Here is a 13,081-nt window from a genome sequence, read left to right as displayed (position 1 = left end):
ACAACAGTGAGAGTCCCGCGTACCAGGGGGAAAAAAAAAAAAAAAAAAAAAAAAATCTGGCCTATTCCCCCAACTTTCCCTCAGTCTTAAGCAACTGTCCACACAGGTTCAATCTTGAACAGGTATAAATAAACTCATTTTTAGGGTTTAGCTGCATTTTAAAAAAATTTTACTTATTTATTTATTTTTGGCTGTGTTGGGTCTTCGTTGCTGTGCGAGCTTTCTCTAGTTGCGGCAAGTGGGCGCTACTCTTCATCACGGTGTGCGGGTTTCTCATTGCAGTGGCTTCTCTTGTTGTGGAGCACGGATTCTAGGCATGTGGGCTTCAGTAGTTGCAGCACGTGGGCTCAGTAGTTGTAGCTCGCAGGCTCTAGAGCGCAGGCTCAGTAGTTGAGCGCACAGGCTTATTTGCTCCATGGCATGTGGGATCTTCCCGGACCAGGGCTTGAACCCGTGTCCCCTGCACTGGCAGGTGGATTCTTAACCACTGTGCCACCAGAGAAGCCCGCTATCTGCATTTTTATTGAAGTAAAATTTATAGTGAAATATACTGATCTTAAATGTATTGAATATATTTAACGAGAATTTGATACATACATATACCCATTTAACCAACCCCTAATCAAGTACAGAACTTTAAGTTATCTCAGAACATTTCCTCCTACTCCCTACCGGTTATTTCTCATCCACTACAGGCAACCACCTTCCTGATTTCCATCATCACAGATCGGTTTTGCCTGTTCCTGAACTTAAAAAAAAAAAAAAACAAAAAAACAAGTTTTTGGTCATTGGCTTCTTTTGCTCCATGTCTTTTTGAGATGAATTCATATTATATTAGTAATATAATTCTAATATCATTCTTTTATATTGCCAAGTAGTATTCTACTGCATCCATTCTCTTTATGTGATGATGGACATTTGTTACTGTTTCCAGTTTTGACTATTGTGAATGAAACTGCTAAAATTATTCTTGTACCTTTCTTGGGGGGAATATATGCTTTCATCTTACTTGGATAAATACCTAGGAAAAGGATTAGTGAGTAATAGTGTAGGGATATGTTTAACTTTCTAAGAAACTTCCACACTGTGTTCTGAAGTGGTTATACCATTTTTTTAAAAATTTATTTTACTTATTTATTTTTGTCTGTGTTGGGTCTTCGTTGCTGCATGCAGGCTTTCTCTAGTTGCGACTAGCGGGGGCTACTCTTTGTTGTGGTGCGCGGGCTTCTCATTGCGGTGGCTTCTCTTGTTGCAGAGTACAGGCTCTAGGCATGCAGGCTCCAGCAGTTGTGGCACGCGGGCTCGGTAGTTGTGGCACGTGGGCTCAAGAGCGCAGGCTCAGTAGTTTCGGCACACGAGCTTAGCTGCTCTGCAGCATGTGGGATCTTCCCGGACCACGGCTTGAACCCGTGTCCCCTGCATTGGTAGGTGGATTCTTAACCACTGTGCCACTAGGTAAGCCCGGTTATACCATTTTAAACCCCCCTGAACAATACATGAGTTCCAGTTGCTCTACATCCTAACCAACACTTGGTGTGGCCAGTCTTTTTAACTTTAGCCATTCTAACAGGTGTGAAGTGGTATCTACTGTGGATATCTTTTAACATACCAAACTGTCATAGTGCTCTACACATTTACCCAAGAGAAATGAAAGCTTACGTCCACACAAAGATCTGTACAAGGATGTATATGGCAGCTTTACTCATAATAGTGAAAATCTGGAAACAGTCTAGATGTCCATCAACATGAGAATGGTTAAACAAACTGTGGTGTATTCACACAAGGAAATACTATTCTGTAATAAAAAGAACAAAGTACTAATCATACAATAACATGGATGAATCTCAAAAGCATTACGATAAGTGAAAGAAGTCTGCATAAAAGAGTAATACTGGAATATTGCATAAATGGAATATTGCATGATTCCATTTATATGAAGTTCCAGAAAAGAAAAAGCTAATTTGTGATGGAAAAAAACTCTAAACAGTGATTACCTCTGGGGGAAGGTGGGAGTGGTAACTGACTGGTAAGAGGCATAAGAGAATTTTCTGGGGTGATGGTATATTTCATATCTTGATAGGGGTTTGCGTTATATGGGTGTATAAATCTGTCATAACTCATCAAATGGAATATTCACTGTATGTAACTTTCACCTCAAAAATGTAAATAAACATTAAATTCTAGTTAATTACATGCATGCTAAAGTGTTTAGGAATGAAATACAATAATGCATGCAAATTAACTTAAAATACATAAAAATAAGATAAATTGATGGATGGATAGAAATTGTTAGATGGATACAAATGTCATAAAACAAACCTAGCAAAATGCTAATTGTAGACTCTAGGTGTGGTGGGTTATGGTGTTCACTTTTTTTTTTTTTTTTTTTTTGCGGTATGTGGGTCTCTCACCGTTGTGGGCTCTCCCGTTGCGGAGCACAGGCTCCGGACACGCAGGCTCAGCGGCCATGGCTCATGGGCCCAGCTGCTCCGTGGCATGTGGGATCCTCCCGGACCGGGGCATGAACCTGTGTCTCCTGCATCGGCAGGCGGACTCTCAACCACTGCGCCACCAGGGAAGCCCGGTGTTCACTTTTTATATCAACTTCTGATACGTTTCAAAAATTTCATAATAATATTTTGGTAAAAATAGGAGAAGAGGGGAGAGAGGATGAGGGTAGTATAACAAGTTGGTTATAACCTTGCTCTTAAAATGGAGTCAACTGATATTGTTTAGTCAATAAATCAGTATGAGACAGGAGGGGCTTCCCTGGTGGTGCAGTGGTTAAGAATCTGCCTGCCAATGCAGGGGACATGGGTTCGAGCCCTGGTCCAGGAAGATCCCACATGCTGCAGAGTAACTAAGCCTGTGTGCCACAACTACTGAGCCTGTGTGCCACAACTACTGAAGCCCTCCTGCCTAGAGCCCAGGCTCCACAATAAGAGAAGCCACCACAACGAGAAGGCCACACACCGCAACAAACAGCAGCTCTCACTTGCTGCAACTAGAGAAAGCCCATGTGCAGCAATGAAGACCCAATGCAGCCAAAAAAAAAAAAGAGAGAGACAGGAAACTGTTGTGCTTTCTTATAAGCCAAGTTGGTTTTCAAAACTGTGTACATACAATACTTAAGCTAAAAACAACTGAATTCAAAAAAGAATTTTTAGTGAAGTAATGCCATTTGCAGCAACATGGATGGACCTGGAGATTATCATACTAAGTGAAGTCAGACAAAGACAAATATCTCATATCACTATATATGGAATCTTAAAAAAAAAAAAAAGATACAAAATGAGCTTGTTTACAAAACAGAAACAGACTCACAGACATTGAAAACAAATTTATGGTTACCAAAGGGGTAAGGCGGGGAGGGATAAATTAGGAGTTTAGGATTAAGATACACATTACTATATATAAAATGGATAAACAAGGAGGACCTCCTGTATAGCACAGGGAACTATATGCAATGTCTTATAATACCCTATAATGGAAAAGAATCTGAAAAAGAATATATATATAAAACTGAATCACTTTGCTGTACACCTGAAACTAACGCAACATTGTAAATCAACTATACTTCAATTTTAAAAAATTTTTTAAGTTTTTAAAACCACCAAATTGTCAATTAGTGATTGCACTTCCACCAATCATGTGAGTCCCTAAATCCCTACATCTTCACTAATAACGAATAATTTATTATCTTTTAATCTTATTTAAATTTGCTATGTGAAAAATGCTGTTTTGTTTTAATTTGTACTTTCTTAATTATAGATGATGTTGAACATCTTTTCATATGTTAAAAAGTTATTTGTGTTTTCTATAAACTGCTTTTTCATATCCCGTGTCCATTTTTCTACTGGGTTGTTGTCTAGTTTTGTTACTGATCAGTAAAAGCTCATTTTGTTTGTATGCCTGTCTGTCTGTCTGTCTACCTATCTATGTCAGCCCTTTTCCTACCATGTACGTTTTTTACCCATTTATCATTTGGCTTGACTTCATCTGCAAAATTTTTTTTGCTAGCAGAAATTTCTTAATTTTTATATAGCAACAGCTATTAATCATTTCCTTTGTGGCTTATGGGTTTGTATCTTGCTTAAAAGGCCTTTCCTACTTTAAGATTACCCAAAAATTATCCCATATTTTCTCTTGTATTACTTTTGTGATTTCACAAGTCACAAAATAATTCTATGAATTATTTTCTTAAGCTAGAAATGCGCCTAATAGTAAGTGTAGGGAAATGAGCACCCACATAAATAATTACAAGGATTATAAACTGCTACAAACATTTAAGAAATTGATATGATTGCATATATTATAAAATTAAAACATACATACCACATGGCCTAACAATTCCACTTCTAGGAACCAATCTATCCTACAGAAATAAGAACATGAGTGAGTATGTAAACATAAACAAACCAATATGTTCACTGAGGCTCTCCTGCCAAAGAAGAAACAACTAACGGGCCATCAGGGTGGGAATGGTTAACTAAATTATGGTGCAGTCATAGTATGGCACGTTCATAGCCAAGATCTATGTGCATTGACTTGGAAAGTTAGCAGTATATCAAGGACAAGTGAAAAGAGCAAGCTACAGGATAAAAAATGTTAACTACATAAAACCATACGTGCATGTGAATGCTTATGTAAGTGGAGGAAAACATTAGGAAGGGTACACGCCAAACTATCAATGCTAGTTATCTCAATGGGGTAGGAACGGTAGTGCTATAAAACATTTCTTCTGAAATTAAAAATAAACAAAAATATTATTTTGTCAGAGTAACCCAATAAAAATATTGATGCTTAGGGCTTTCCCTGGCAAGTCTGATTAAAAAAATAATTGCAGAATGGAATTTTTATTAGGTAAAGAGCAAATGGACAATTAAGCTTCCAGACTCTACTGTCTATGTGTGCTGGATGACTTTTCCTTTAAACCGTCAGCCTCCCTATGGTTCAGCCCCTCTGAACCAATGAGAACCTCATCTGATCAGATATAAAGGCACCTTTTCCCACTACAAGGGGGGTTTGGAATGAGTCTCCAGTATATACTTGGTTGAATTTCTAAGGACACTATATTTGCAGAATTTAGCCTTCCCTTTTCCATTTCCCTAGTAAGGAGTCTTAGCTGGTCTTCCTCCAGCAAAATTTCCTTAATTATATGCAAGATTTTATATAGCACATTTTAATGGGGAGAGAATTCACTGCTTTACTCATATCCTCCAAACCCTGCCTCCCCCATCAAAAAAATGTAAAGAAAAACAATCATGTTAAACTAAATTCACACACTTGTGAATCTAATTCACAGTATTTGTACCAATTTGGGGACATCTTTTATTTTTGGTGTCAATTCATCAAGCTTTATGTTGTCAACAAAAAATGATATACAATATCTGTTTTTTTCCCCCTTAAATTCTACTTTATATGATATAAATTACTGCCATTTCTTGTTTTATTCAAATCTGATAAATAGATCTTTCCAACTGGGGCAAATTTTTGTCTTCTACTATTCTGTGTTAGATTGGTCTCTCTTAAACACTGCATTGCTGGGTTTTATTTATCAATCCAAATGGAGAACCATTTATGTTTGTAACATAATATCTGGCTTTTTATGCCTCTGTTTTTTCTCTTGTTTATTTTTATTACATGAATTGTAACTCAAATACCTCATTTTTAATTCACTAAGTACTTCCTATATTTCAAGAACACTATTAAAATAATAGTTACAAATAATATTAAGATAATATTTACCTATTTATTCTAATCTGAAACAAAATATTTAGTGCTTTCCCCTCTCTTCTTCCCTTTCCCAATCTTTATTAATCTTCCCTCCATCTTTTCTCTATTATGTTTTACTGTTTGGTTTAATAAATTAGTTACTAATCACTTTTCTTGTTATAGTGACTGTAGGCAACTATCCAAGGGAGACTCCTTCAAAGAAGGAGCAGGAAGAAGGCAAAAGCATATAAAACAGGATGTTGATATGGAACTGTCAGTTTCAGCTGAAGATCTAAGACAACAGATAATACATTACAAAATGAGGTGAGTAACCACCATGCCAAACTTGCAAAGAATGTGGGCAAAAAACCTTGTAAACTTTAGCTCTAGCACAATAAGAAAACAAAACAAAACAAAGAAAGGTTGGAGAAGGCAAGAAAAGAGGTAGAGATTAGGAGAGGATTTTTGGAAAAAGCTTCTTTTCCCCAAGTACCTTGACCTAGGGAAATAAGTTTCAAGAAGACTACTTGCAGAGCTTAAGATATATCTTCTAGAGCTTGGGAGTCACAGGAGACTGGTGTTTGACTCAAGTCTGAGAAATCCTGAGAAAGAGTACAGGACTTCCTGGTTAGTTCCTCTGATAGCAGGGTGAAATGGGTGATGAATGCACTGAGGTTGGCTTGCACTTCAAGAGTTTCTTGTGGTAAGAATGCAAGTCTTCCATGGACCATTAGCTAGAGATACAGTAAGTCCTCTACATACAAACCTTCAAGTTGTGAACTTTTAAAGATGCAAACATGCGTCCGCACGTCCAACCACGTAAGGTAGTTCACGTGTCTGGTATACATTGTCACATGCATGCATCCTCTACAAGTGGTTGTGCTTTTGTGTACTCTACTGTACAGCACTGTAGAGAGTACGGTAGTACAGTATCTTTATTTCAAGTCAGGATATCTGGAAGCAAGCATAAAAGCAGCAGTGATGTAGCTGGTACCGCTAAGAAACGCCAAGCGGTAATGATGTAAACAAAAGTGAAAATAACTGAGAGTGGAACGAGGCGAAAAGATGGTAGGCGTTGCTCGTTCTTACGACTCGTTCAACCATCAGCATGATTCTAAAGAACAAGGACGATCATGAAAAATGTGAAGTCTGCCGTGCTGATGATGTTGACAATAATATTGAAGAAGTGTGGAAAAGTGATGGAGGACATGGAGAAACTTCTCAGTGTGTGGATGCAGGATCAGCATCAGCGCTGAGTCCTGCTCAGCTTAAGGCTGATTCAAGAGAAATCTAAAAGCCTTCATGAAGACTTGAAGAAGAAACATGGCGAAGAATCAGACGGCACATCTTTTAATGCCAGCCATGGCTGGCTTCATTGGTTCAAGGTTACAGCCAACCTTCATAATGTAAAAGTTAAGTGTTGAGGCAGTGAGTGCAGATATGGTAGCTGCCCAGGAATTTCCTGAAATGCTTCAAGAAATTATTGATGAAGGCTCATATTTACCGAAGCAGGTTTTTAATGTGGATCAGAAAGGACTGTACTGGAAGATTCCAGACCGAAGTTACATCAGGAAGGAGGAAAAGTTGATGCCAGGCTATAAAGCAGCAAAGGACAGGCTAACTCTTGTTGTTTGGTGGCACTGCTTCCAGTGATATGAAGCTGAAGCCTCTCTTAGTTTATCATTCAGAGAACCCAAGAGCCCTTAAAAATATAGCCAAGGACTCTTCCTGTTGTGTGGAAGAGTAACCCCAAAGCCTGGGTTACACAGGCCATTTTCCAGGACTGGTTTTTCCACTACTTTATCCCAGAGGTAGAGAAATATTGCACGGAGAAGGACGTCCCATTCAACATTCTATTGCTGCTTGACAGTGCTCCAGGCCATCCCCCATTCATGGATGACTTTCATCCCAACATCAAAGTAGTGCATCTGCCACCAAATACTACATCACTTATCCAACCTATGGACAAGGGAGTTACAGCGACTTTCAAAATATTATTTGCATCACACTTTTCATCAGGCAGTAAAGACGAGTGACAAATCCGGAACAACCTTGAGACAATTTTGGAAGGACTGTAACATCTACAAGGCCAGAAAAAACACTGACTTGGGCGTGAGGTTACAGCCCTCACCATGAATGGGGTTTGGAAGAACCTTTGTTCACACAGTTTGTTCACGATTTTTATGGATTTTAGAAGGTGGATGAGGAGTCCAAAGAAGTCTTCAGCAACTTAGTGACCCTCAGCGAGAAGCTGGAGCTAGATCTCCAAGAGGATGACTTCACTGAACTCCTTGCTGTGCAACATGAGGAGCTTACTAATGAGGACCTGATGGAACTGGAGGCCCAGAGAAAGGACGAAGAGAGACAAGAGGAAGAATTAACTGAAGAACCGAAGAGATTCACGACGCAGGAAATGGCAAGGGGATTTTCTTTTTTTTGAGGAGGCACTGTTAGTTTTTGAGGCACAGGACCCGAACGTAGAATGGTACACAAACCTTGCAGCAGCCATTCAGAATGCAATCCAGTGCTACCATGTCATCTATGATGAGAAAAAGAGCTAGTACCCAGACATCACTGGGTTCTTTTCAAGAGGGTAGATAGAACTGAATCCAGCAAGGAACCATAATCTGTGCCATCGACATCACGTGTGAGTGAAATTGCAGCTCGCCCTCTGTCTCCTATTGCTGACGATCCTTCAGCTCTAGCATCTCCCACCTCCTCTCCTTCCTCCAGTCAGTAATTCTTCTTGCCTGTTCACTTGATGCCAGCCCCTGGATGCCAGCTCTTGTACTGTACTACTGTACTTTTCAAGGTACTGAGGGGCTTCCCTGGTGGACCAGTGATTAAGACTCCACACTCCCAAAGCAGGGGGCTCGGGTTCTATCCCTGGTCAGGGAACTAGATTCCACATGCTGCAACTAAGACCTAGTGCAGCCAAATAAATAAATATTTAAAAAAAATAATAAAATCAATCAAGGTACCGTACTGTAAGAGTCAAAATGTCTTCTTTCTTGTGTTTGTTTTTTATGTATTATTTGTGTGAAAAGTATTATAAACCTGTTCCAGTACAGTACTATATAGCCGATTGTGTTAGTTAGGGACCTAGGCTAACTTTGTTGGACTTAATGAACAAACTAGACTTACGAATGCGCTCTTGGAACAGAACTTGTTATACATATGTAGGGTACTTACTGTAGTATGAAAGTTGTCTTAAATCCTATCCAAGAGGGCCATGTGGAGGTGAGGGGACCACGGCAGAAAGAAGGCAGAAATGTACCATGACATGTCTAGGGAGGAGGGACTGGACTAAGTGACTTCACAGGAGATACATTTGCCTGTATCAAGAGAAGTGAAGATGAGATAATCCCAGGATTACTGGTGGTGGGATGGTAGGGTGCTTCTAAAATGGTTCCCAATAATCCTCATTTCCTGGTATTCGTGGCCTTGTGTAATCCCCTCTTCTTGAGTGTGGGCTAGATCTAGTTATCTACTTCTAATGAATGGAATATGGCAAAAGTGATGGGATGTCACTTCCAGCTGGCAGACTCTTGCCCTCTTGATTGCTTGCTCTGAGGAAACTGGCTGCCATATCATGAGTTGCTCTGTGGAGAAGCCCATGTAGCAAGGAACACAGGGATGGCTCTGGCCAACAGCTCATGAAGAAATAAGGCCTTTAAAGTCAATAACTCATGAAGAAGTGAATCCTGCCAACAACTCCTGGAGTGAGCTTGGAAGCAAATCCATTCCCTAGTCAAGCCGTAAGATGACTGTGACAGACAGAGGCAGAAGGTCCAGGTAAGCCATGCCTAGATTCCTGATCCACAGAAATTGTGAAATAATATATGTTTATTGTTTTAAGCCAGTAAATTTTGGAGTAATCTGTTATGTAGCAAAAGGTAAAACAGGGTAGCTCTAAACAAAGTACAAAAGAATTAATGAGCAAAAGAATCAGCCCTAAACAGCTGCCCAGTCCAGACAGCATCAACACCAGCTCACAACAGCTATTAGTCTAGTAAGAACTTTCCTGCTACCTTCTACCCGTTTCAACCCTAGAGGGCTGAAGAATGTTGGATGAGCAGTCAATACATTAAGTAAGGCCAAAAAAATTAGTTGACCCCCCCTCTTAATACAGTAGGGCAACCTTTGGTAGGGAGAAATTTTGGCTTTAAATAAAGTTTGAAGTTTTAAATAATTATACAGAATTGACCATATTAATTATTGAACTTAGTCTGCTTTTGTACTAGAACTGCTTTGAGGACTTCTCATTAGCAGAGAGTGATCAGAAAAGTTACAGGACTTCATCCAAAGGGACTGGAGCAATGTTAGCATCACAAAATGGGTATGAACAGAGTAGAGGCAAAACAAAGCTTCAAAAAAGCAAAATGAGGAAAGAAAGAAGTCAGAGCAGCTAAATCATAGAGAGAAACAGCAAAGGTGGGGGTAGGTCAAGATGAATACTGAGTGATGCATGAAGACAAGGCAAGAGAAAATCAGCTAGGCTAGAATCCAACATTTTGTAAATGGTAGTTTCCAAACCCACAGGTCTTCACAGTGCTCTGAGAAGTTTGCATTATTGACAGTCATGGTATCTGTTTCAATTTCAATTTAAAAATCAATAAATAAAATAATTTAAATACTTTCTTTCTAAAATTGAACAGTATGAGAGCCTCTTCGTATCTACTGAGCAAATATGTGTAGCAATAGTAGGTAAGTGTGTTCAGGATTGAAATATTCAGTTAGGTTTATCACTCAACTGAACACAGCTAGCTGCTTCTGGATTTGACCATTAATCTGTTCTAATTTTTATTCTTTGTCTCATATTATTTAGCTTATATCCAAAACAAACCGTTTGTTAAGACTGCAAAAGAAATATGGATGTTGAAACAGAAGTTAGTAAAGAGCACAAAATGATAATAATCTTGTAAATTTTTTTCAAAATTATCTTTATTCTATCTGAAAATTGAATTTATCTGATCAATATCAAGATTCTCCATCTGAACCAGTATTGAAAGGAGAAAAAAATGATGACAAGTATATCCCAATTTAGCATTTTATTTAAAAAATGAATTATACTTTAGATTATAATTTTGGTGACTATCCTTTTATGTCTTTTATATACATGCACATATATTTTACATAAATGGGATATGTCACAGAAGCTGTTTTATCATGGAGATCCTTTTTCTTTTAAATAGAGGTGTGTGTGTGTGTGTGTGTGTGTGTGTGTGTGTGTGTGTACATACTGAGTGGTAGGTGAGTGGAGGTTTACCTCTACAACCTCTCGCAGACCTACTTATCCCAAGGTAATGATTACAGTTGGAACCTTCGTAGTCATGGTTCCTCATCTGCTGATTCGACCAACCGTGGAATGAAAATTATTTGAGAAAAAGAATTCCAGAAAATTCCAAAAAAGCAGAACTTGAATTTGCCAAGTGCTGGTAACTATACAGCATTTACATTGTATTAGGTATTATAAGTAAGCTAGAGATGATGTAAAGTATATGGGAGGATGTGTGTAGGTTACATATAAAGGACTTGGGTGTCTGCAGATTTTGGTATATGCAGAGGTACTGGAACCAATCCCCCTGAGAATATCGAGACATAACTATTCATAGCAAAGTATGCTTTTCTCCATGTTCATATACAAATTTTTTTTTTTTTTTTTGGCGGTATGCGGGCCTCTCACTGCTGTGGCCTCTCCCATTGCGGAGTACAGGCTCTGGACACACAGGCTCAGCGGCCATGGCTCACGGGCCCAGCCACTCCACGGTATGTGGGATCCTCCCGGACCGGGGCACGAACCCGTGTCCCCTGCATCGGCAGGCAGACTCTGAACTGCTGCGCCACCAGGGAAGCCCAATATGCAAATATTTTATACACAGGCAGAAGTGTGTTTTTTTGGGGGGGGGGGTGACTATGGTGTTTCTCTCTCTCACACACATGCACACAAAATAAATCACATTTTATCAAATTCTCTGCATTATTAAAAGTCCTTGAAGTCAACTGGCATAGATTTAACTCATTTATTTTTAATGACTGCATAATAATCCAGTAATTAGATAACCTATAATTTACCCAACTTTTTCCTGAGGAATGTTAAATAAGGAATTTACCTTATTTTTAGTGTTTTTGCCCTTAAAAAAGGCTACAGCAAACATACTTAGATTTTTATGCACTGGTGCTTCTATTTCCATGAGATATGATTTCCAGGAGTGAGACTGTTGGATCATATATTAGAGGTATTTTTCATTTAAATAGATATTGCCAGACTGCTTTCAAAAAAGGTTATAATAATTCACTTTTCCACCAAGATATGAAAATGACCTCCCTTCCAATCTTTGACAGCATTAGGCATTTCTGCTCTTTTAAATTTGCATTTCCCTGATTAATGGTGAGGTTAAGGATCTTTTCATAGGTGTATCGGCTATTAGGATTTACCCTTCAGTGAATTGCCTATTCATATCACTTTTGCATTTCTCTATAGGCTTCTGTCTTTTTACTATTCATTTGTAATATATTAACCTGATATCTATACTCTCCATTGCAAATATATTTCTCTATTATATAATATGCCCATTGAAACATTTTCTTCTCTTGAGTTCCAGGATACTACACTCTCCTGATATATTTTTTTCCTTTCTCACCATCCACTTCTTTTCAGTCTTCTTTTCACAGCTCCTCTTCTCACACAGACTTACTCCCCTGGTGATTTCATCCAGTTCCATGGTTCTGAATGCCATCTATACACTGATGAGTCTCATATTTCTACCCCCAAAATCCAGACCTCCCTTTTGAGCATCAGACTCACCTACTTCAGTGTCTCATAGGCATTTCAACTCTTAATCTTATGGCCTAACCCGTTTATCTTTCAGTATTCTCTAACGTGAGTAAATGATATCACTGTCCAACCAGCTGCTCCTATTCGAAACCTGGAAGTCATTATTGATTTACTTCTCTCCCACACAGATATGTCTCAATAACACTAATTTCTTTCAATTATACCCCCTCAAATATATCACCAAACTAACCATTTCTTTCTACATCCAATTCTGTCTGCTCTGGTCTACTCTACCATCATCTAATGCCTAAACTTCTACAAAAGGCTCCTAACTGGGCCCTTTGCATCCACCTCCCTAGCCCCTACCTCTGCCCCCAACAATCAATTCTTCAGATCCTAAACATAAGTCAGATCATGTCATTTTGCTCGAAACACTCCCATGACCTTCCATCTTTTAAAAAATTCTAAACTCATTGCTAAAGCTGTAAGACCCATGATAGGAATTTTGTCTACCTCCTTGAACTCATCTCCCGCCCTTCTGCCTCTAGCCCTAGCTTATTCTGTATTAGCCTCATTTGCCTTCTTGCT

General features: G+C 38.9%; 1 protein-coding gene and 1 pseudogene across 1 annotated transcript in view; both read right to left on the bottom strand.

Moving 5' to 3' along the window:
* Positions 1-13,081, bottom strand: part of HDGFL3 (HDGF like 3) — a 74,927-nt gene that overhangs the window by 33,021 nt on the left and 28,825 nt on the right. The gene's annotated exons all lie outside the window — the stretch shown is intronic.
* LOC149749992 (low molecular weight phosphotyrosine protein phosphatase pseudogene) overlaps positions 4,382-13,081 on the bottom strand; it is a 36,646-nt pseudogene continuing 27,946 nt past the window's right edge.

The sequence above is a fragment of the Delphinapterus leucas genome, chromosome 2, assembly GCF_059928025.1.
Source record: "Delphinapterus leucas isolate spDelLeu-1000000601 "Yukka" chromosome 2, BTC_Dleu_Yukka2, whole genome shotgun sequence".
NCBI lineage: Eukaryota > Metazoa > Chordata > Mammalia > Artiodactyla > Monodontidae > Delphinapterus > Delphinapterus leucas.
This window is presented reverse-complemented; position numbering and strand designations above follow the sequence as displayed.